This window comes from Cornus florida, unplaced genomic scaffold, assembly GCF_030987335.1.
Source record: "Cornus florida cultivar Cherokee Brave unplaced genomic scaffold, ASM3098733v1 CherokeeBrave_3.0.0_Hap2_Chr08, whole genome shotgun sequence".
NCBI lineage: Eukaryota > Viridiplantae > Streptophyta > Magnoliopsida > Cornales > Cornaceae > Cornus > Cornus florida.
Window position 1 is genome coordinate 91380358 of NW_026775578.1, and position 21913 is coordinate 91402270.

General features: G+C 31.1%; 1 pseudogene; it reads right to left on the reverse strand.

The window, feature by feature from the left end:
* Positions 1–18041: 18041 nt before the first annotated feature.
* On the reverse strand, positions 18042–18140 carry LOC132272009 (small nucleolar RNA R71; annotated as a pseudogene).
* Between the last annotated feature and the right edge of the window lie 3773 nt (positions 18141–21913).

Sequence of the window (21913 nt, forward strand, 5' to 3'; positions counted from 1 at the left end):
GTACCTCTGATGTCACTAGATCTTTTTAATGTATAAAGATTGATTCTTTGAAAGAAAAAAAGAGTTTTGAGTTAAACATATTCATGTTACCTATGAAGTCGCGAAGAGTGTTTTAATGAGTAAAGATTGAATCTTTGAATGAAAATACCACAATTATGATACCTTTTAGATCACTGGACCTTTTTAGTGTTCCCTTTCAGATCCTGAATAATGTTTTAATGAGTAAAGACTGAATCTTTGAATGAAAATACCTCAATCAAGGTACCTAGTATGTCACAAGACTTTTCTAATGTAAAAAGATTGAATCCTTGAAAGAAAATGAGAGTTTTGAGCTTAAATTATTCGAGTTACCTTTGAAGTCGTGAAGAGTGTTCTAATGGCTAAAGATTGAATCTTTGAATGAAAATATCTCAATAAAGGTACCTATTATGTAACAAGACGTTTTTAATGTATAAAGATTGAATCTTTGAAAGAAAACGAGAGTTTTGAGTTAAACTTATTAAAGTTACCTATGAAGTCGCGAAGAGTGTTTTAATGATTAAAGATTGAATCTTTGAATGAAAATACATCAATTATGGTACCTTTTATGTCATTAGACCTTTTTATTGTAAAAAGATTGAATCTCTGAAAGAAAATGAGAGTTTGGAGTTTAACTTATTCGAATTGAATATGTTGTCGCGAAGAGTGTTTTAATGACTAAAAATTAAATCTTTGAATGAAAATACCGCAATACAGGTACCTATGATGTGACTAGATCTTTTTTATGTATAAGTATTAAATCTTTGAAAGAAAATGAGAGTTTTGATTTAAATGAGTTCCCTTTGACATCCCGAAGTATGTTTTAATGAGTAAAGATTGAATCGTTGAATAAAAACACCTTAATAAAGGTACCTATTATGTCACTAGACCTTTTTAATGTATAAAGATTCAATCTTTGAAAGAAAATGAGAGGTTTGAGTTAAACTTATTCGAGTCACCTAAGACGTCGCGAATAGGTACCTCAATCAAGATTGAATCTTTGAATGAAAATACCTCAATCAAGGTACCTAGTATGTCAATAGACCTTTTTACTTTATAAAGATTGAATATTTGAAAGAAAATGAGCGTTTTGAGTTAAACTTATTCGAGTTCCCTTTAACATCCCCGAAGAATGTTTTATTGAGTAAAGATTGAATCTTTGAATAGATATACCTCAATCAAGGTGCCTAGTATGTCACTAGACCTTTTTAATGTAAAATGATTAAATCTTAGAAAGAAAATGATTGTTTTGAGTTTAACTTAATCGAGTTCCCAATAAAGTTGCTAAGAGTGTTTTAACGACTAAAGATTGAATCTTTGAATGAAAATACCTCAATAAAGGTACCTATTATGTGACTAGAACTTTTTAATGTATAAACGTTGAATCTTTGAGAGAAAATGAGAGTTTTTAGTTGAACTTATTCAAGTTCCCTTTGATGTCCCGAAGAGTGTCTTAATAAGTAAAGATTGAATCTTTGAAAGAAAATACCTCCATAAAGATACCTATTTTATTACTAGACCGTTTTAATGTATCAAGATTGAATCTTTGAAAGAAAATCAGAGTTTTGAGTTAAACTTATTCGAGTTCCTTTTGACGTTCCGAAGAATGTTTTATTGAGTAAAGATTGAATCTTTGAAAGAAAATGAGAGTTTTGAGTTAAACTTATTCGAGTTCCCTTTGACATCCCGAAGAATTTTTATTGAGTAAAGATAGAATCTTTGAATGAAAATACCTCAATCAAAGTACCTAGTATGACACTGGACCTTTTTAATGTAAAACGATTGAATCTTTGAAAGAAAATGAGAGTTTTGAGTTTAACTTATTTGAGTTCCCAATGAAGTAGCGAAGAGTGTTTTAACGACTAAAGATTGAATTTTTGAATGAAAATACCTCAATAAAGATACCTATTTTGTGACTAGACCTTTTTAATGTATCAAGATGGAATATTGGAATCTTTGAATGAAAATACCTCAATAAAGGTACCTATTTGGTTGCTAGACCTTTTCAATGTATGAAGATTGAATCTTTGAAAGAAAATTAGAGTGTTGAGTAAAACTTATTCGAGTTACCTAAGAAGTCGCGAATAGTGTTTTAATGAGTAAAAATTTAATCTTTGAATGAATATACCTCAATTAAGGTTCCTATTATGTCACTAGACCATTTTAATGTATAAAGATTGAATTTTTGAAAGAAAATGAGAGTTTTGAGTTAAACTTCTTCGAGTTCCCTTTGACGTGCCGAAGTATGTTAAAATGAGTAAAGATTGAATCTTTGAATGAAAATACCTCAATGAAGGTACGTAGTATATCACTAGACCTTTTTATTGTATAAAGATTGAATCTTTCAAAGAAATGTAGAGTTTTGAGTTAAATTTATTCGAGTCACCTATGAAGTCGTGAAGAGTGTTTTAATGACTTAAGATTGAATTTTTGAATGAAAATACCTAAATAAAGGTACCTATTATGTCACTAAACCTTTTTAATGTATAAAGATTGAATCTTTGAAACAAAACGAGAGTGTTGAGTTAAACTTATTCGAGTAACGATGAAGTCGCGAAGAATGTTTTAATGAGTATAGATTAAATCTTTAAATGAAAATACCTTAATAAGGGTACCTATTATATCACTAGACCTTTTTCATGTATAAAAATTGAATCTTTGAATGAAAATAACTCAATAAAGGTACCTATTATGTCACTAGACCTTTTTAATGTATTGAATGTTTGAACGAAAACGAGAGTTTTGATATAACTTATTTGAGTTCATTTTAACGTCCCAAAGAGTGTTTTAAAGAGTAAAAACTGAATCTTTGAATGAAAATTCCTCGATGAAGGTACCAAGTATGTCATTAGACCTTTTTAATGTAAAAAGATTGAATCTTTGAAAAAAAATGAGAGTTTTGCGTTTAACTTATTCAAGTTACCTGTGAAGTCGTGAATAGTGTTTTAATGACTACAGATTGAATTTTAGAATGAAAATACCTCTATAAGTGTAATGTATAAAGATTGAAAGATTGAAAGAAAATGAGAGTATTGAGTTTAACTTATTCGAGTTTCCTTTGAATCTTTGAAAGAAATTTACAGTTTTGAGTTAAACTTATTCGAGTTACCTATGAAGTCGTGAAAAGTGTTTTAACGACTTAAGATTGAATCTTTGATTGAAAATACCTCAATAAATATACCTATTATGTCACTAGACCTTTTTAATATATAAAGATTAAATCTTTGAAAGAAAACGAGGCTATGGAGTTAAACTTATTCGAGTTACCTATGAAGTCGCGAAGAATGTTTTAATGAGTATAGATTAAATCTTTAATTGAAAATACCTTAATAAAGGTACCTATTATGTCAATAGACCTTTTTCATGTATAAAGATTTAATCTTTGAATGAAAATATCTCAATAAAGGTCCCTATTATGTCACTAGACCTTTTTAATGTATAAAGATTGAATCTTTGAAAGAAAATGAGAGTGTTTAGTAAAACTTATTCAAGTTATGTATGAAGTTGCGAAGAGTATTTTAATGAGTATAGATTAAATCTTTGAATGAAAATACCTCATTAAAGGTATGAATAATGTCACTAGATCTGTTTAATGTATAAAGATTGAATCTTTGAATAAAAATACCTCAATAAAGGTACCTATTATGTCACTATACCTTTTTGATGCGTAAAGATTGAATCTTTCAAAGAAAACGAGAATTTTGAGTTAAACTTATTCGAGTTCCTTTTGACGCCCCGAAGGGTGTTTTAAAGAGTTTTGAATTTAACTTATTTGTGTTACCTAAAAAGTCGTGAACAGTGTTTTAATGAGTAATGATTGAATTTTTGAATCAAAATACCCCAATGAAGGTACCAAGTATGTCACTAAACCTTTTTAGTGTAAAAAGATTAAACCTTTGAAAGAAAATGATAGTTTTGAGTTTAACTTATTCGAGTTACCTATGAAGTCGTGAATAATGTTTTAATGACTAAAGATTGAATTTTAGAATGAAAATATCTCTATAAATGTACCTATTATGTCACTTGACCTTTTTAATGTAAAAAGATTGAATCTTTGAAAGAAAATGAGAGTTTTGAGTTTAACTTATTTGAGTTACCTATGAAGTCATGAAGAGTGTTTTAATGACTAAATACTGAATCTTCAAATGAAAATACCTCAATAAAAGTACCTATTATATCACTAAACCTTTTTAATGTACAAAGATTGAATCTTTAAAAATGAGAGTTTTGAGTTTAACTGATTCGAGTTTTCTTTAACGTCTCGAATAGTATTTTAATGATTAAAGTTACCAATCTTTGAAAAAAAATGAGAGTTTTGAGTTTAACGTATTAGACTTTCCTTTAACGTCCCGAATAGTATTTTAATGAGTAAAGATTGAATCTTTGAATGTAAATACCTCAAAAAAGGTACCTATTATGTCATTAGACCTTTTTAGGGTTTAAAAATTGAATCTTTGAAAGAAAACGAGAGTTTTGAGTTAAACTTATTCGAGTTACCTATGAAGTCGCGAAGAGTGTTTTAAAGAATAAAGATTGAATCTTTGAATGAAAATACCTCAATTATGCTACCTTTTATGTCACTAGGCCATTTTAATGTATAAAGATTGAATCTTTGAAAGAAAATGAGAGTTTTGAGTTTAAACTATTCGAGTTACCTATGAAGTCGCGAAGAGTGTTTTAAGGAGTAAAGATTGAATGGTTGACTGAAAATACATCAATCAAGGTACCTAGTATGTCACTAGACCTTTTTATTGTAAAAAGATTGAATCTTTGATAGAAAATGAGAGTTTTGAGTTTAACATATTCGAGTTACCTATGAAGTCACGAAGAGTATTTTAACGACTAAAGATTGAATTTTTTGAATGAAAATACCTCAATAAAGGTACCTATTATGTGACTAGACCTTCGTAATGTAAAATGACTGAATCTTTGAAAGAAAATGAGAGTTTTAAATTTGACTTATTCGAGTTCCCAATGAAGTCGCGAAGAGTAGTGTAACGACTAAAGATTGAATCTTTGAATGAAAAATAACACAATAAAGGTACCTATTATGTGACTAGACCTTTTTAATGTATAAAGATTGAATCTTTGAAAGAAAATGAGAGTTTAGAATTAAACATATTCAAGTTCCCTTTGGCGTCCCGAAGAGTGTCTTAATGAATATAGAATAAATCTTTGAACGAAAATGCCTCAATAAAGGCACTTAATTTGTTACTAGACCATTTTAATGTATAAAAATTAAATCTTTGAAAGAAAATTAGAGTGTTCAGTTAAAATTATTCGAGTTGCCTAAGAAGTCGTGAATAGTGTTTTAATGAGTAAAAATTGAATCTTTGAATGAATATACCTCAGTCAAGGTTCCTATTATGTCACTCGACATTTTTAATATATAAAGATTGAATCTTTGAAAGAAAAAGTGAGTTTTTGATAAACTTATTCGAGTTTCCTTTGACATCCCGAAGCATGTTTTAATGAGTAAAGATTGAATCATTGAATGAAAATACCTCAATCAAGGTACGTAGTATATCATTAGACATTTTTAATGTGTAAAGATTGAATCCTTGAAAGAAATTTAGAGTTTTGAGTTAAACTTATTCGACTTACATATGAAGTCGTGAAGAGTATTTTAACGACTTAAGATTGAATCATTGAATGAAAATACCTCAATAAAGGTACCTATTATGTCACTAAACCTTTTTAATGTATAAAGATTGAATCTTTGAAAGAAAATGAGGCTGTGGAGTTAAACTTATTCGAGTTACCTATGAAGTCGCGAAGAGTGTTTTAATGAGTATATATTAAATCTTTAATTGAAAATACCTAAATAAAGGTATATATTATGTCACTAGACCTTTTTAATTTATAAAGATTGAATCTTTGAATGAAAATATCTCAATAAAACTCCCTATTATGTCACTAGACATTTTTAATGTATAAAGATTGAATCTTTGAAAGAAAATGAGAGTGTTGAGTAAAACTTATTCAAGTTACGTATGAAGTCGCAAAGAGTGTTTTAATGAGTATAGATAAAATCTTTAAATGAAAATACCTCAATAAAGGTACCTATTATGTCACTAGACCTCTTTACTGTATAAAGATTGAATCTTTGAATGAAAATACCTCAATAAAGGTACCTAATATGCAACTAGACCTTTTTGATGTATAAAGATTGAATCTTTGAAAGAAAATGAGAATTTGGGTTAAACTTATTCGAGTTCCTTTTGACGCCCCGTAGAGTGTTTTAAAGAGTTTTGAATTTAACTTATTTGTGTTACCTAAAAAGTCACAAAGAGTGTTTTAATGAGTAATGGTTGAATTTTTGAATGAAAATACCTCAATAAAGGTACCAAGTATGTCACTAGACCTTTTTAATGTAAAAATATTAAACCTTTGAAAGAAAATGAGAGTTTTGAGTTTAACTTATTCGAGTTACTTATGAAGTCGTGAATAGTGTTTTAATGACTAAAGATTGAATTTTAGAATGAAAATATCTCAATAAATGTACCTATTATGTCACTTGACCTTTTTAATGTAAAAAGATTTAATCTTTGAAAGAAAATGAGAGTTTTGAGTTTAACTTATTCGAGTTCATTTAACGTCTCGAATAGTATTTTAATGAGTAAATATTGAATCTTTGAATGCAAATACCTCAAAAAAGGTACCTATTATGTCATTAGACCATTTTTAGGGTTTAAAAATTGAATCTTTGAGTCAAACTTATTCGAGCTACCTATGAAGTCGCGAAGAGTGTTTTAAAGAATAAAGATTGAATCTTTGAATGAAAATACCTCAATTTTGCTACCTTTATGTCACTAGGCCTTTTTAATGTATAAAGATTGAATCTTTGAAAAAAAATGAGAGTTTTGAGTTTAAACAATTCGAGTTACCTATGAAGTCGTGAAGAGTGTTTTAAGGAGTAAAGATTGAATGTTTAACTGAAAATACATCGATCAAGATACCAAGTATGTCACTATACCTTGTTAATGTAAAAAGATTGAATCTTTAATACAAATGAGTGTTTTGAGTTTAACTTATTCGAGTTACCTATGAAGTCACGAAGAGTCTTTTAACGACTAAAGATTGAATTTTTTGAATGAAAATACCTCAATAAAGGTACATATTATGTAACTAGACCTTTTTAATGTATAAAGATTGAATCTTTGAAAGAAAATGAGAGTTTTAAATTAAACTTATTCGAGTTCCCTTTGACATCCCGAGGAGTGTTTTATGGAGTAAAGATTGAATCTCTAAATTAAAATACCTCAATAAACGAGAGTTTTGAACTTATTCGAGTTATCTATGAAGTCGCGAAGAGTGTTTTATTGAGTAAAGATTGAATATTTGAATGAAATATCTCAATAAAGGAACCTTTTTTTTCACTAGACCTTTTTAACATATAAAGATTGAATCTTTTAACGAAAATTAGAGTTTTGAGTTAAACTTATTTGTGTTCCCTTTGACGTCCCGAAGAGTGTTTTAAAGAGTAAAGTCTGAATCTTTGAATGAAAATACCACAATCAAGGTACCTAGTATGTCACTAGCCCTTTTTAATGTTAAAAGATTGAATCTTTGAAACAAAATGAGATTTTTGAATTTAACTTATTTGAGTTACCCATGGAGTCGTGAAGAGTGTTTTAATGACTAAAGATTGAATCTTTGAATGTAAATACCGTAAAAAGGTACCTATTATGTGACTAAACCTTTTTAATGTATAAAGATTGAATCTTTAAAAGAAAATAAGAGTTTTTAGTTAAACTTATTCGAGTTCCCTTTGACGTCCCGAAGAGTGTCTTAATGTGTAAAGATTGAATCTTTTAATGAAAATACCTCAATAAAGGTATCTATTTTGTTACTAGACCTTTTTAATGTATAAAGATTGAATCTTCGAAAGAAAATTAGAGTGTTGAGATAAACTTATTCGAGTTGCCGAAGAAGTCGCGAATTGTGTTTTATTGAGTAAAAATTGAATCTTTGTATGAAAATACCTCAATCAAGGTACCTAATATGTCATTAGACCTTTTTAGTGTATAAAGATTGAATCTTTGAAAGAAAATGAGAGTTTTGAGTTAAACTTATTCGAGTTCTCTTTAACGTCCCGAAGAATGTTTTATTGAGTAAAGATTGAATCTTTGATTGAAAATACCTCAATCAAGGTACCTAGTATGTCACTAGACCTTTTTAAGGTAAAACGATTCAATATTTGAAAGAAAATGTGAGTTTTTAGATTAACTTATTCGAGTTCCCAATGAAGTCGCGACGAGTATTTTAATGACTAAAGATTGAATCGTTGAATGAAAATACTTCAATAAAGGTACCAATACGTGACTAGACCTTTTTAATGTATAAACATTGAATGTTTGATAGAAAATGGGAGTTTTGAGTTAAACTTATTCGAATTCCCTTTGACGTCCCGAAGAGTGTCTTAATAAGTAAAGATTGAATATTTGAATGAAAATACCGCAATAAAGGTACCAATTTTTTTACTAGACCTTTTTAATCTATAAAGATTGAATCTTTGAAAGAAAATTAGAGTGTTGAGTTAAAATTATTCTAGTTGCTTAAGAAGTCGTGAATAGTGTTTTAATGAGTAAAAATTGAATCTTTGATTGAAAAAACCTCAATAAAAGTTCCTATTAAGTCACTAGACCTTTTTAATGTATAAAGGTTTAATCTTTGAAGAACATGAGAGTTTTATGCTAAACTTATTTGAGTTCCCTTTGAAATCCCGAATAATGTTTTATTGAGTAAAGATTGAATCTTTGAATGAAAATGAGGGTTTTGAGTTAAACTTATTCGAGTTCCCTTTGACGTCCTAAAGAATGTTTTATTGAGTAAAGATTGAATCTTTGAATGAAAATACCTCAATCAAGGTACCTAGTATGTCACTAGACCTTTTTACTTTATAAAGATTGAATATTTGAAAGAAAATGAGAGTTTTGAGTTAATCTTATTCGAGTTCCTTTTAACGTCCCGAAGAATGTTTTATTGAGTAAAGATTGAATCTTTGAATGGATATACCTCAATCAAGGTGCCTAGTATGTCACTAGACCTTTTTAATGTAAAATGATTAAATCTTTGAAAGAAAATGATTGTTTTGAGTATAAATTATTCGAGTTCCCAATGATCTCGCTAAGAGTGTTTTAACGACTAAAGATTGAATCTTTGATTGAAAATACCTAAATAAAGGTACTTATTATGTGACTAGAAATTTTTAATGTATAAACATTAAATCTTTGAGAGAAAATGAGAGTTTTTAGTTAAACTTATAAAAGTTCCCTTTGATATCCCGAAGAGTGTCTTAATAAGTAAAGATTGAAACTTTGAATGAAAATACCTCCATAAAGGTACCTATTTTGTTACTCGACCGTTTTAATGTATCAAGATTGAATCTTTGAAAGAAAATAAAAGTTTTGAATTAAACTTATTCGAGTTCCCTTTGACGTCCCGAATAATGTTTTATTGAGTAAAGATTGAATCTTTGAAAGAAAATGAGAGTTTTGAGTTAAACTTATTCGAGTTACCCTTAACATCCCGAAGAATGTTTATTGAGTAAAGATTGAATCTTTGAATGAAAATACCTCAATCAAAGTACCTAGTATGACACTAGACCTTTTTAATGTAAAACGATTGAATCTTTGAAAGAAATTGAGAGTTTTGAGTTTAACTTATTTGAGTTACCAATGAAGTCGCGAAGAGTGTTTTAACGACTAAAGATTGAATCTTTGAATGAAAATACCTCAATAAAGATATCTATTATGTGACTAGACCTTTTTAACGTATAAAGATTGAATCTTTAAAAGAAAATGAGAGTTTTGAGTTAAACTTATTCGAGTTCCCTTTGACGTCCCGAAGAGTGTCTTAATGAGTGCAGATTAAATCTTTGAATGAAAATACCTCAATAAAGGTACCTATTTGGTTACTAGACCTTGTCAATGTATAAAGATTTTATTTTTGAAAGAAAATTAGAGTGTTGAGTTAAACTTATTCGAGTTGCCTAAGAAGTCGCGAATAGTGTTTTAATAAGTAAAAATTGAATCTTTGAATGAATATACCTCAACTAAGGTTCCTATTATGTCACTAAACCATTTTAATGTATAAAGATTGAATCTTTGAAAGAAAATGAGAGTTTTGAGTTAAACTTCTTTGAGTTCCTTTTGACGTGCCGAAGTATTTTAAAATGAGTAAAGATTGAATCTTTGAATGAAAATACCTCAATGAAGGTACGTAGTATATCACTAGACCTTTTTAATGTATAAAGATTGAATCTTTGAAAGAAATTTAGAGTTTTGAGTTAAACTTATTCGAGTTACCTATGAAGTCATGAAGAGTGTTTTAATGACTTAAGATTGAATCTTTGAATGAAAATACCTAAATAAAGGTACCTATTATGTCACTAAACCTTTTTCATGTATAAAGATTGAATCATTGAAAAAAAACGAGAGTGTTGAGTTAAACTTATTCGAGTAATTATGAAGTCGCGAAGAGTATTTTAATGAATATAGATTAAATCTTTCAATGAAAATACCTTAATAAAGGTACCTATTATATCACTAGACCTTTTTAATGTATAAAAATTAAATCTTTGGATGAAAATAACTCAATAAAGGTACCTATTATGTCACTAGACCTTTTTAATGTATGAAAATTGAATTTTCGAAAGAAAACGAGAGTTTTGAGTTAAACTTATTCTAGTTCCTTTTGACGTCCTGAAGAGTGTTTTAAAGAGTAAAAACTGAATCTTTGAGTGAAAATAATTCGATGAAGGTACCAAGTATGTCACTAGACCTTTTTAATGTAAAAAGATTGAATCTTTGAAAGAGAGTTTTGCGTTTAACTTATTCAAGTTACCTATGAAGTCGTGAAGAGTGTTTTAATGACTATAAATTGAATTTTAGAATGAAAATACCTCAATAAGGGTAATGTATAAAGATTGAATGTTTGAAAGAAAATGAGAGTATTGAGTTTAACTTGTTCGAGTTTCCTTAGAATCTTTGAAAGAAATTTACAGTTTGGAGTTAAATTTATTCGAGTTACCTATGAAGCCGTAAAGAGTGTTTTAACGACTGAGGATTGAATCTTTGATTGAAATTACCTCAATAAAGGTACCTATTATGTCACTAGACCTTTTTAATGTATAAAGATTGAATCTTTGAAAGAAAACGAGGGTGTGGAGTTAAACTTATTCGAGTTACCTATGAAGTCGCGAAGAGTGTTTTAAGGAGTATAGATTAAATCCAAATACCTTAATAAAGGTACCTATTATGTCACTAGACCTTTTTAACGTATAAAGATTGAATCTTTGAATGAAAATATCTCAATAAAGGTCCGTATTATGTCACTAGGCCTTTTTAATGTATAGAGATTGAATCTTTGAAAGAAAATGAGAGTGTTGAGTAAAACTTATTCAAGTTACCTATGAAGTCATGAAGAGTGTTTTAATGAGTATAGATTAAATCTTTAAACGAAAATACCTCAATAAAGGTACCTATTATGTCACTAGACCTCTTTAATGTATAAAGATTGAATCTTTGAAAGAAAATACCTCAATAAAGGTACCTATTGTGTCACTAGACCTTTTTGATGCATAAAGATTGAATCTTTGAAATAAATGAGAATTTTGAGTTAAACTTATTCGAGTTCCTTTTGACGCCCCGAAAAGTGTTTTAAAGGGTTTTGAATTTAACTTATTTGTGCTACCTAAAAAGTCGCGAAAAGTGTTTTAATGAGTAATAATTGAATTTTTGAATGAAAATACCTCAATGAAGGTAGCAAGTATGTCACTAGACGTTTTTAATGTAAAAATATTAAACCTGTGAAAAAAAAATGAAAGTTTTGAGTTTAACTTATTCGAGTTACCTATGAAGTCGTGAACAGTGTTTTAATGACTAAAGATTGAATTTTAGAATGAAAATATCTCTATAAATGTACCTATTTTGTCACTTGACCGTTTGAATGTAAAAAGATTGAATCTTTGAAAGAAAATGAGAGTTTTGAGCTTAACTTATTCGAGTTACCAATGAAGTCGTGAATAGTATTTTAATGACTAAAGATTGGCTCTTCAAATGAAAATACCTCAATAAAGGTACCTATTATATCACTAGACCTTTTTAATGTATAAAGATTGAATCTTTGAAAGAAAATGAGAGTTTTGAGTTTAACTGATTCGAGTTTCCTTTAACGTCCAGAATAGTATTTTAATGAGTAAAGTTACCAATCTTTGAAGGAAAATGAGAGTTTTGAGTTTAACGTATTCAAGTTTCCTTTAACGTCCCGAATAGTATTTTAATGAGTAGAGATTGAATCTTTGAATGTAAATATCTCAAAAAAGGTACCTATTATGTCATTAGGCCTTATTACGGTTTAAAAATTGAATCTTTGAAAGAAAACGAGAGTTTTGAGTTAAACTTATTCGAGTTACCTATGAAGTCACGAAGAGTGTTTTAAAGAATAAAGATTGAATCTTTGAATGAAAATACCTCAATTATTCTACCTTTTATGTCACTAGGCCATTTTAATGTATAAAGACTGAGTTTTGAGTTTAAACTATTCGAGTTACCTATGATGTCCCGAAGAGTATTTTAAGGAGTAAAGATTGAATGGTTTACTGAAAATACATCAATCAAGGTACCTAGTATGTCATTAGACCTTTTTAATGTTAAAAGATTGAATCTTTGATAGAAAATGAGAGTTTTGTGTTTAACTTATTCGAGTTACCTATGAAGTCACGAAGAGTGTTTTAATGACTAAAGATTGAATTTTTTGAATAAAAATACCGCAATAAAGGTACCTATTATGTGACTAGACCTTTTTAATGTATAAAGATTGAATCTTTGAAAGAAAATGAGAGTTTAGAGTTAAACATATTCGAGTTCCCTTTGACGTCCCGAAGAGTGTCTTAATGAGTATAGATTAAATCTTTGAATAAAAATACCTCAATAAAGGCACCTATTTTGTCACTAGACCTTTTTAATGTATAAAGTTTGAATCTTTGAAAGAAAATTAGAGTGTTGAGTTAAACTTATTCGCGTTGCCTGAGAAGTCGTGAATAGTATTTTAATGAGTAAAAATTCAATCTTTGAATGAATATACCTCAGTAAAGGTTCCTATTATGTCACTCGACATTTTTGATGTATAAAGATTGAATCTTTGAAAGAAAAAGTGAGTTTTTAGTTAAATTTATTCGAGTTCCCTTTGACGTCCCGAGGTATGTTTTAACGAGTAAAGATTGAATCATTGAATGAAAATACCTCAATCAAGGTACGTAGTATATCATTAGACCTTTTTAATGTGTAAAGATTGAATCTTTGAAAGAAATTTAGAGTTTTGAGTTAAACTTATTCGAGTTACCTATGAAGTCGTGAAGAGTGTATTAACGACTTAAGATTGAATCTTTGAATGAAAATAACTCAATAAAGGTACCTATTATGCCACTAAACCTTTTTAATGTATAAAGATTGAATCTTTGAAAGAAAACGAGAGTGTAGAGTTAAACTTATTCGAGTTACCTATGAAGTCGCGAAAAGTGTTTTAATGAGTATATATTAAATCTTTAATTGAAAATACCTAAATAAAGGTACCTATTATGTCACTAAACCTTTTTAATTTATAAAGATTGAATCTTTGAATGAAAATATCTCAATAAAGCTCCCTATTATGTCACTAGACCTTTTTAATGTATGAAGATTGAATCTTTGAAAGAAAATGACAGTGTTGATAAAACTTATTCAAGTTACCTATAAAGTCGCAAAGAGTATTTTAATGAGTATAGATTAAATCTTTAATTGAAAATACCTCAATAACGGTACATATTGTGTCACTAGACTTCTTTAGTGCATAAAGATTGAATCTTTGAATGAAAATACCTCTATAAAGGTACCTAATATGTAACTGGACCTTTTTGATATATAAAGATTGAATCTTTTAAAGAAAATTAGAATTTCGAGTTAAACTTATTCGAGTTCCTTTTGACGCCCCGCAGAGTGTTTTATAGAGTTTTGAATTTAAGTTATTTGTGTTACCTAAAAAGTCGCGAAGAGTGTTTTAATGAGTAATGATTGAATTTTTGAATGAAAATACCTCAATGAAGGTACCATGTATGTTACTAGACCTTTTTAATGTAAAAAGATTAAACATTTGAAAGAAAATGAGAGTTTTGAGTTTAACTTATTCGAGTTACCTATGAAGTCGTGAATAGTGTTTTAATGACTAAAGATTGAATTTTAGAATGAAAATATCTCTATAATTGTACCTATTATGTCACTTGACCTTTTTAATGTAAAAAGATTGAATCTTTGAAAGAAAATGAGAGTTTTGAGTTTAACTTATTCGAGTTACCTATGAAGTCGTGAAAAATGTTTTAATGAATAAAGATTGAATCTTTAAATGAAAATACCTCAATAAAGGTACCTATTATGTCACAAGACCTTTTTAACATATAAAGATTGAATCTTTGAAAGAAAATGAGAGTTTTGAGTTTAACTTATTCGAGTTTCCTTTAACGTCCCGAATAGTATTTTAATGAGTAAAGATTGAATCTTTGAATGTAAATACCTCAAAAAAGGTACCTATTATGTCATTAGATCTTTTTAGGTCTAGTGACATACTTGGTACCTTCATTGAGGTATTTTCATTCAAAGATTCAGTGTTTACTCTTTAAAACTCTTTTCGGGATGTCAAAAGGAACTCGAATAAGTTTAACTCAAAATTCTCGTTTTCTTTCAAAGATTCAATCTTTATACATTAAAAAGGTCTAGTGGCATAATTGGTACCTTTATTGAGGTATTTTTATTTAAAGATTCAATCTTTATACATTACAAAGGTCTAGTGACATAATAGGTATCTTTATTGAGGTATTTTCATTTAAAGATTTAATCTATACTCATTAAAACACTCTTTGTGACTTTATAAGTAACTTGAATAAGTTTTTCTCAACACTTTCGTTTTTTTTCAAAGATTCAATCTTTATACATTGATGAGCGCTGAAAAGTGCGCATTTAAACCCCTTAAGCTTAGGTATTCTAGAATCTTTATTTATCTTATTTTCCCGCTTTAGATTGATTTCGTGTTATTTTCGTTTTTAGGCACTTATCCCCAAAATAAGCTAACTCAGCTAAATAAGAGCATAATTGAAGCAAAAAGATGAATCAAAGAAAGGAGCAAAGTGGGAGCAAAAGGTAGCAAAGGGTGGAAATTCAACAAGTTCGATCGATCATGGAATCTCTTCGATCGATCCAACATTGATCGATTTTAGCACTTAAGGATTGATCCAAACTATTTTATCCTTATCCAAAGATCCCACAAAGTTCGATCGATCCAACTTTCTTTCGATCGATCGAAAAGATTCCATCTTCTCCAGTTGTACCACCACACCTACCACTTTTGTCTCTTTCCCAAAAATATCTCAGATTTGTCCTTATCCAAAAAGGCGCCGCCATAGAGGATCGATCCAGCCTTAGTTCGATAGATCTCAGCTATGTTCGATCGATCAAAGCCAAGGTTTGATCGATCGAACTTCCCCAAGTGCGAGAAAATTCAATTTTCAGCTCATTAAAAGTTGTCTCTTATCCAATCATTGGGAGGAATATTGGTATACGAGCCCAGGTCATTGGGGGTGACATTTGATCTACCTATATAAGGAATATGAGCCACTTTTGATACAATTTCCATATCATATTCTTAGTGAGGAAGAAAAGAAAAGAGGAGGCTAGAGACACAAGCTTGGAGTTCTTACATCAATCAAGAAGATGAGCAATTTCTACCATGGAGTTAGCCCTTGAGGGTTGGAGGACACCATCCATGAGTGGCTAGACATCCTCTTGGGGCTAGAGTTAGCCCTAAGCATGCTTTCTACATCTTGATTTATGTATTTTTGAGGGGATTTATATTGTGATATATGTTTTGACATTTTTATATACATAGACCTTGTTTATTCAATGATTTGTGTGGTTTAATGCTTCCAATTGATCATTTCATTTTATCCATATGTCTACGTATGCTAGAATAGATGTTCATGTGTTTCTCTCTATTTCTTGTGCTATTGATGCATGTCTATGTGTATTGATGCTATAGATCTAGAGATTGTCAAGACATAGTGCTTAATAGAATGTTCTTGTGGTTTATTTGATGGTTCATACTCATTTCTTGATGGATTGTGCCTCTCCCCTAGTTTAATTTCATGTCATTAGCTTAATTGTAGCGTAGTTGTAGTTTAGATGTTAAATGGGAGGACAATCCATGCTTGTTGTTTGATGTTCCATACTTATGAAAACAAGTAGCATATGTCTCTAACCTTGTGATGTGTTTAGATTGTGAGCTTAAAGAAATGATTAATGGCTTAGTTTGATATTGTGCTATCAACTGTGTTGCTTAGACAATATATACTTAATTTTGTCATTCATGCTTGTTGAAACAACCACACACACACTATTGTTGCAATACGTGTTTTCCCCTTCATTAATCATTCATTAAGGGTGTACAAAAGCTATGTTTAGTGGTGATCTCTCAACCCCAAGATGTCTCTCTCTCTCTTATTTTCTCTCTATTGCATTTAATTGTTTACTTTAATTTAAATTGCATCTTAGTATAATTCAATCACCACCCAATCTTTTGATCACTTGACCTACTAACCCTAATGTCGATTCCACAACCTAATACGACCCACCAATCCCTTGGGACGATCCCTACTCGCCCTAACTATATTTTTAGTGAAAGGTAGTAGTGGCAAATTATAAATGTAAAACTTGGTCACACTCATCTTAGTCCACTTTGCAAGCTTTGGTCTCGCGACACACCAAGTTTTTGGCGTCGTTGCGGGGGATTGATTGAAGGTAACGTCGTATTTGTGGAATCAATTAGGAATTAGTACTCTTTTGATCGTGTTTTTACTTTATTTTCATTTTCATTTTGGTTACTTATCGTGTTGGTTTTTGTTTAACTAGGTGCATTGAGCTAGAAGGTGAGTAAAGGAGCATTCCAAGCAAAGGAGCTAAGCAAAGCAAGGAAAAAGCTAAAAATCTAAAAAAAATTGCAAAGCTAAAATTGGAAAATGAATTGAAGTGCTAAAGGACCCTTTGTGAGCTCTTTCTTAACTCAACTTCTAATTAAATTGTCGGCCCGCGTGGAGGCTTGTTTTTCAATTCTTAGTAAATCGTGAGCCTGCGTGCAGGCATTTTATTGTTTTTTGCATATTGTTTCAAGCATGGGAGTATGGGATCATTGTATGTGGAGGAAGTTAGTTGTTAAATGATTTGTTGTGAATGTGAAGTGTTTGTTCATTGCTTATTACTTGTTGTGTCTTGTTGTGCATGCATGGTCGTAGGTCATTAAATCCTACTCTTGTCCCTCTTAATTTGAATCTTGAAGCTATTGTTCGTACACCTAGGGGAAGGGGTAATTTTGATCATTCTATTTCTACAATGAAGTACATAATGAAGACCATGTGGAGGACCTTGGTCACATAGACCAACAAGGTATCCTCCATCCTAATATGCATCATGAAAACATACAAGTACCATTAGGCATGCCAAGGCCATTCATTCACCGACCACAACAACAACGCCAGTTCCATTGGGAATGCCAAGGCCCATGTATGCTCCACAACCTCCCATAGTCCAAGGCAATCAAGGTGCTTATGTTGCACCACCAATTGCTAATCCTCCCTTTGCTTTAAGAGATCACTATGTGCCTAATGAATATAATGCACCTACATGCATTCAATTGCCACCATTTGGAGCACACCACTATGAAATCAAACCACAAACCATTTAAATGCTTCACAATTATCATGGACTTCTAAGTGAAGAACCTTACAAGCATTTGGATGAGTTTCTTGAAGTATGTTCCATTGTAAGATACACGGACATGCTGGAAGAGGTCTTAAGGCTTAAACTTTTTCCATTCACCCTCAAAGACAAGGCAAAATATTGGTTCAACAATCTTAGGCCTTTTTCAATAACTTCTTGGGCAGAAATGCAACAAGAGTTCTTGAAGAAGTACTATCCGGTTTCTAAGACCAATGCCATGAGAACTTCAATTAGGGAATTTTCACATAGGGATGGGGAAACATTTCATGAGGCATGGGAATGATTCAATGAATTGCTTACGGAGTGTCCACATCATGACATGCCCAAATGGCAATTAGTTCAATATTTCTTTGAAAGTCTATCGGACAAGTATAAAGGCATGGTTGATACTTCCATGGGTGGCTCTTACATTGATAGGCATGAGGATGATGTGTGGCGTCTTTATGAGAGCATGAGTGAAAATTCTTTATATCGAACTTTATCTTCAAAGAATGGTAGAAATTCTAGTGGAAGGAAGAGTATTGGGTTACATCAAGTCGACCACTCTAATGAAATTGCCACCGAGATGAAATCATTATCTCAAAGGTTTGATCAATTCTTGATCAACCAAAACTCGGTAAACCAAGTATCTTCCTTCCCCAACCATTCTCATCATGCATCTAATGAGACATGTATGACTTGTTCAAGTGTTTTAAATTTTACTTCCAATTGTCCCCATAGACATGTGCAAAGTGAGCACCAAGAACAAGTCAATGCAACATTTGTTAATCAAGGGAACAATCCTTATGGCAATCACTATAATTCTAGTTGGAGGAATCACCTGAACTTCTCTTGGAAAAGCCAAGGGGAGGGCTCAAACCCTTCCCAAGGTGGTTTTCAAGGGAAGTACATCCCACCTCCAATGCAAGGCCAAGGATCCTAAGGATATAAACCATATCAATCACAAGGAAACCAATTCTCAAATTCTCATTTTCCTAATCAATCATATTCTCAAGGAAATGTTAGGAGTCCCGCTTTTAAGGAGAAAGTTTTAACCGCTTTAGGCACTCTAGAAGTGAACACACAATTGCTTCATTCTCACTCTCAATCCATTATAAAGCTAGAAACCCAAGTAGGGCAAATAACTAGCACTTTAAATGTGAGAGAGAAAGGAAAAATGCCTTTGAATGCCCCTCCAAAGCAACAATGAGTTGTGGAGACTCATTCCTCATCTGAAGGTCACACAATTGAGTATGTCAATGCGGTGAGGACCTTGAGAAGTGGGAAGATTGTAGACAACCAAGTGGGTATGTCCAATGAAGAGAATGAACTGGTGCAACCACAAGTTGACACCCGTCCCGTTTCACATCTTATTCCTCCTTCATTGCATATGCATAATCATTTAAATGAGAAAATGATGAAAAGTGATTTGACGAAAAGTGATTTGCAAAATGATTTCAAAACTTCTTGTGTTGAAGAGACTTCAAAGAAAAATTCTGAAAATTTTTTTGAACCAAAAGCTCCATTTCCGGATACCTTAAAAAGATCCATTTCTATTGACAAGCGAAAAGCCAAGACTAATGAAATTATAGATGTGTTTAGGCAAGTGAAAGTCAATCTTCCGCGTTTGGATGCAATCAAGCAAATTACAGCTTATGCCAAGTTCTTGAAAGATCTTTGCACCCAAAAGAGGAAGAACAAAAGCCAAGCACCTAGAAAAATGGTCTTAACTGAGCAAGTGAGCTCAATTTTACAACATAACACTCTTTCAAAGTTTAAGTACCCCGGTTCACCTACCACTTCATGCATCATTGGTGACCATCTTATTAATCAGGTTCTCCTTGATTTAGGAGCAAGTGTTAACCTTCTTCCATACTCGGTGTATGTCAAATTAGGCTTAGTAGACTTGAAACCAACATTAGTAGTTTTGTAACTTGCCGACCGATCAATCAAAAAGCCTAGGGGTATCATTGAGGATGTATTGATTAAGATTGATAAATTCTTCTTTCCCGTTGATTTCACTGTCATTGACACGGAACCGGTCCCAAATCCTAAAAGCCAAATTCCCGTTATCCTTGGCCATCCCTTCTTGGCAACTGCAAATGCTAACATTAATTGTAGGACGGGGATAATGAAAATTTCATTCGGCCACATGAAGGTGAAGTTGAATATTTTCAATCCAACCCCCAATTCATTTGACAAGCATGAAGAAGTGAATGTTGTAGAGAAATGTCATGACCATTAATGTGAAATAATAGAGTTTTTGTGTGAAACCAAAATTTCATAAAGTTCATCTTCAACCTTGAAACCAAAGAATGTAGTTTCAAAGTCTTGTTTTGAAAGGGCATGGAAGCCCAAAGATTGCATTGAAAAAGGACCAACAAGTTCCTTTGAGCTTTATCCAATAAGTTCCTTAGGGAATCGTTTATTGGGTGGAGTTCAAAGCACTTATCACCCCATTAAGGAGGGGATACACTACAAGATGTTTGATCCGGGCTAAAAAAGCCCAACTTCTTGCTAGAGACGTTAAAGACTAGTGCATTTCGTAGGGTGTCACAACCCTATTCCTCCCTCATTTCTTTTTTGAATTTCATTTCTTGCCAAGTTTAGATATTTGTTTTAGGTTCATATACATTGTTAGGACTTGTGATTAGGATTGCATGCACTTTCATGTTGAAAATTGACATTTTTGTTCCAGTTCAATCGATCTCCAAGGAGGTTCAATCGATCTAACTTCCCACCTGCATCCAATCACCTCTCTGTCCAATTAACCTAAGAAAACCTGCATATTTTAGCTATTTGTCAGATCAATCTTCAGTTCTCAGATCGATCCAATGTCATCTTGGATCGATCTGCAGTCTCCACACTTAGAAAAGTTTTGAACCTGCATCCACCTGCATCCAAAGGCCTCTCTACCCCATCGTTCGAGCATGTTTTGCAAGATTTTGCAGTTCGATCGATCTGAGTCTTTTTGAGATCGATTATGGAAAGATCGATCTCTGTTCTTTGATTCACCACTTTGACTTTGACTTTAACTTTTGTTTATTCAAAAAAAAAAAAAAAATTGTCAAAAATACAAAAATATTTCTGTTTATTTTATTTTATTTTATTTTTATTTTGTTTTCGAAAAACTTAAAAATTTTCAATTTTCCATTTTTAATTTTCTTTTTCTTTTTATTTTATTTTATTCATTTTCCAAACAAAATCCAAAAACATTTTTGATTTCTTTTTAATTTTTAATTTTTAAATTTTAAATTTTTTATTTTTAAATTTTAATTTTCCAAAATTCAAAAATAGTTTTAATTTTTAATTCAAAAAAATCAAAAGTTTCAGAAATAATTTTGTCATTTAAGAGGAGAGATCGATTCTAGTTCAATCGATCTGAGGATTCAGTTAGATCGATCGAACTAAAAAGGGAATGTTTTTAAAAATCGAACCTAGGGTCATTCGATTGATTTCAAAGAAATCGATCTTCAACCCTAGAGCTCATCGCCACTGCAAACCCTTCTCTTCTAACTCCGGTGAGACCTCCGGCGACTACATCTCATCCTAGATCTTGGATTTCATTTGCATCTCATCTTCTCTCTCGGTTTGGGGTAAGATCCGAGATCTCTCTTTTGATTTCGAGCTTTATTTTGATGCCATCACTGCTTTCCATGTTAGATTTATGATGATGATGATGATTATAGCCATTGATGAAGCTTTGAAGCTCTGTATATATATATATATCATTTTATATATTTTCAATTTTTATTTTGATTTTTGGGGGTCACGAGCCTAATCAAGTGACCATGTTTGTTGATTTGTTGTGTAGAGGGGCCCACGAGCTTACTCGAGAGGCCCCCGTGCCATCCACATCACAGATCTGTGACTTTTCAAGTTCTTCGTCACAGTTCGATCGATCTAACTTTTACACTTCATCATCATCTCTTGTGTTCCATGCTATCTTATTTATACCCAATGACTGTGTTTTCCACATTGGATGCATTTCGTACTTGTACTGTCTAGCATGCTTCACATCATGTCACTTATTCCTTGTCACTTGCATAGATTCATTTTCCTTATCTGTTTTGTCTATCTTATTTGACATATATGATTCTATAAACTATGCTTTA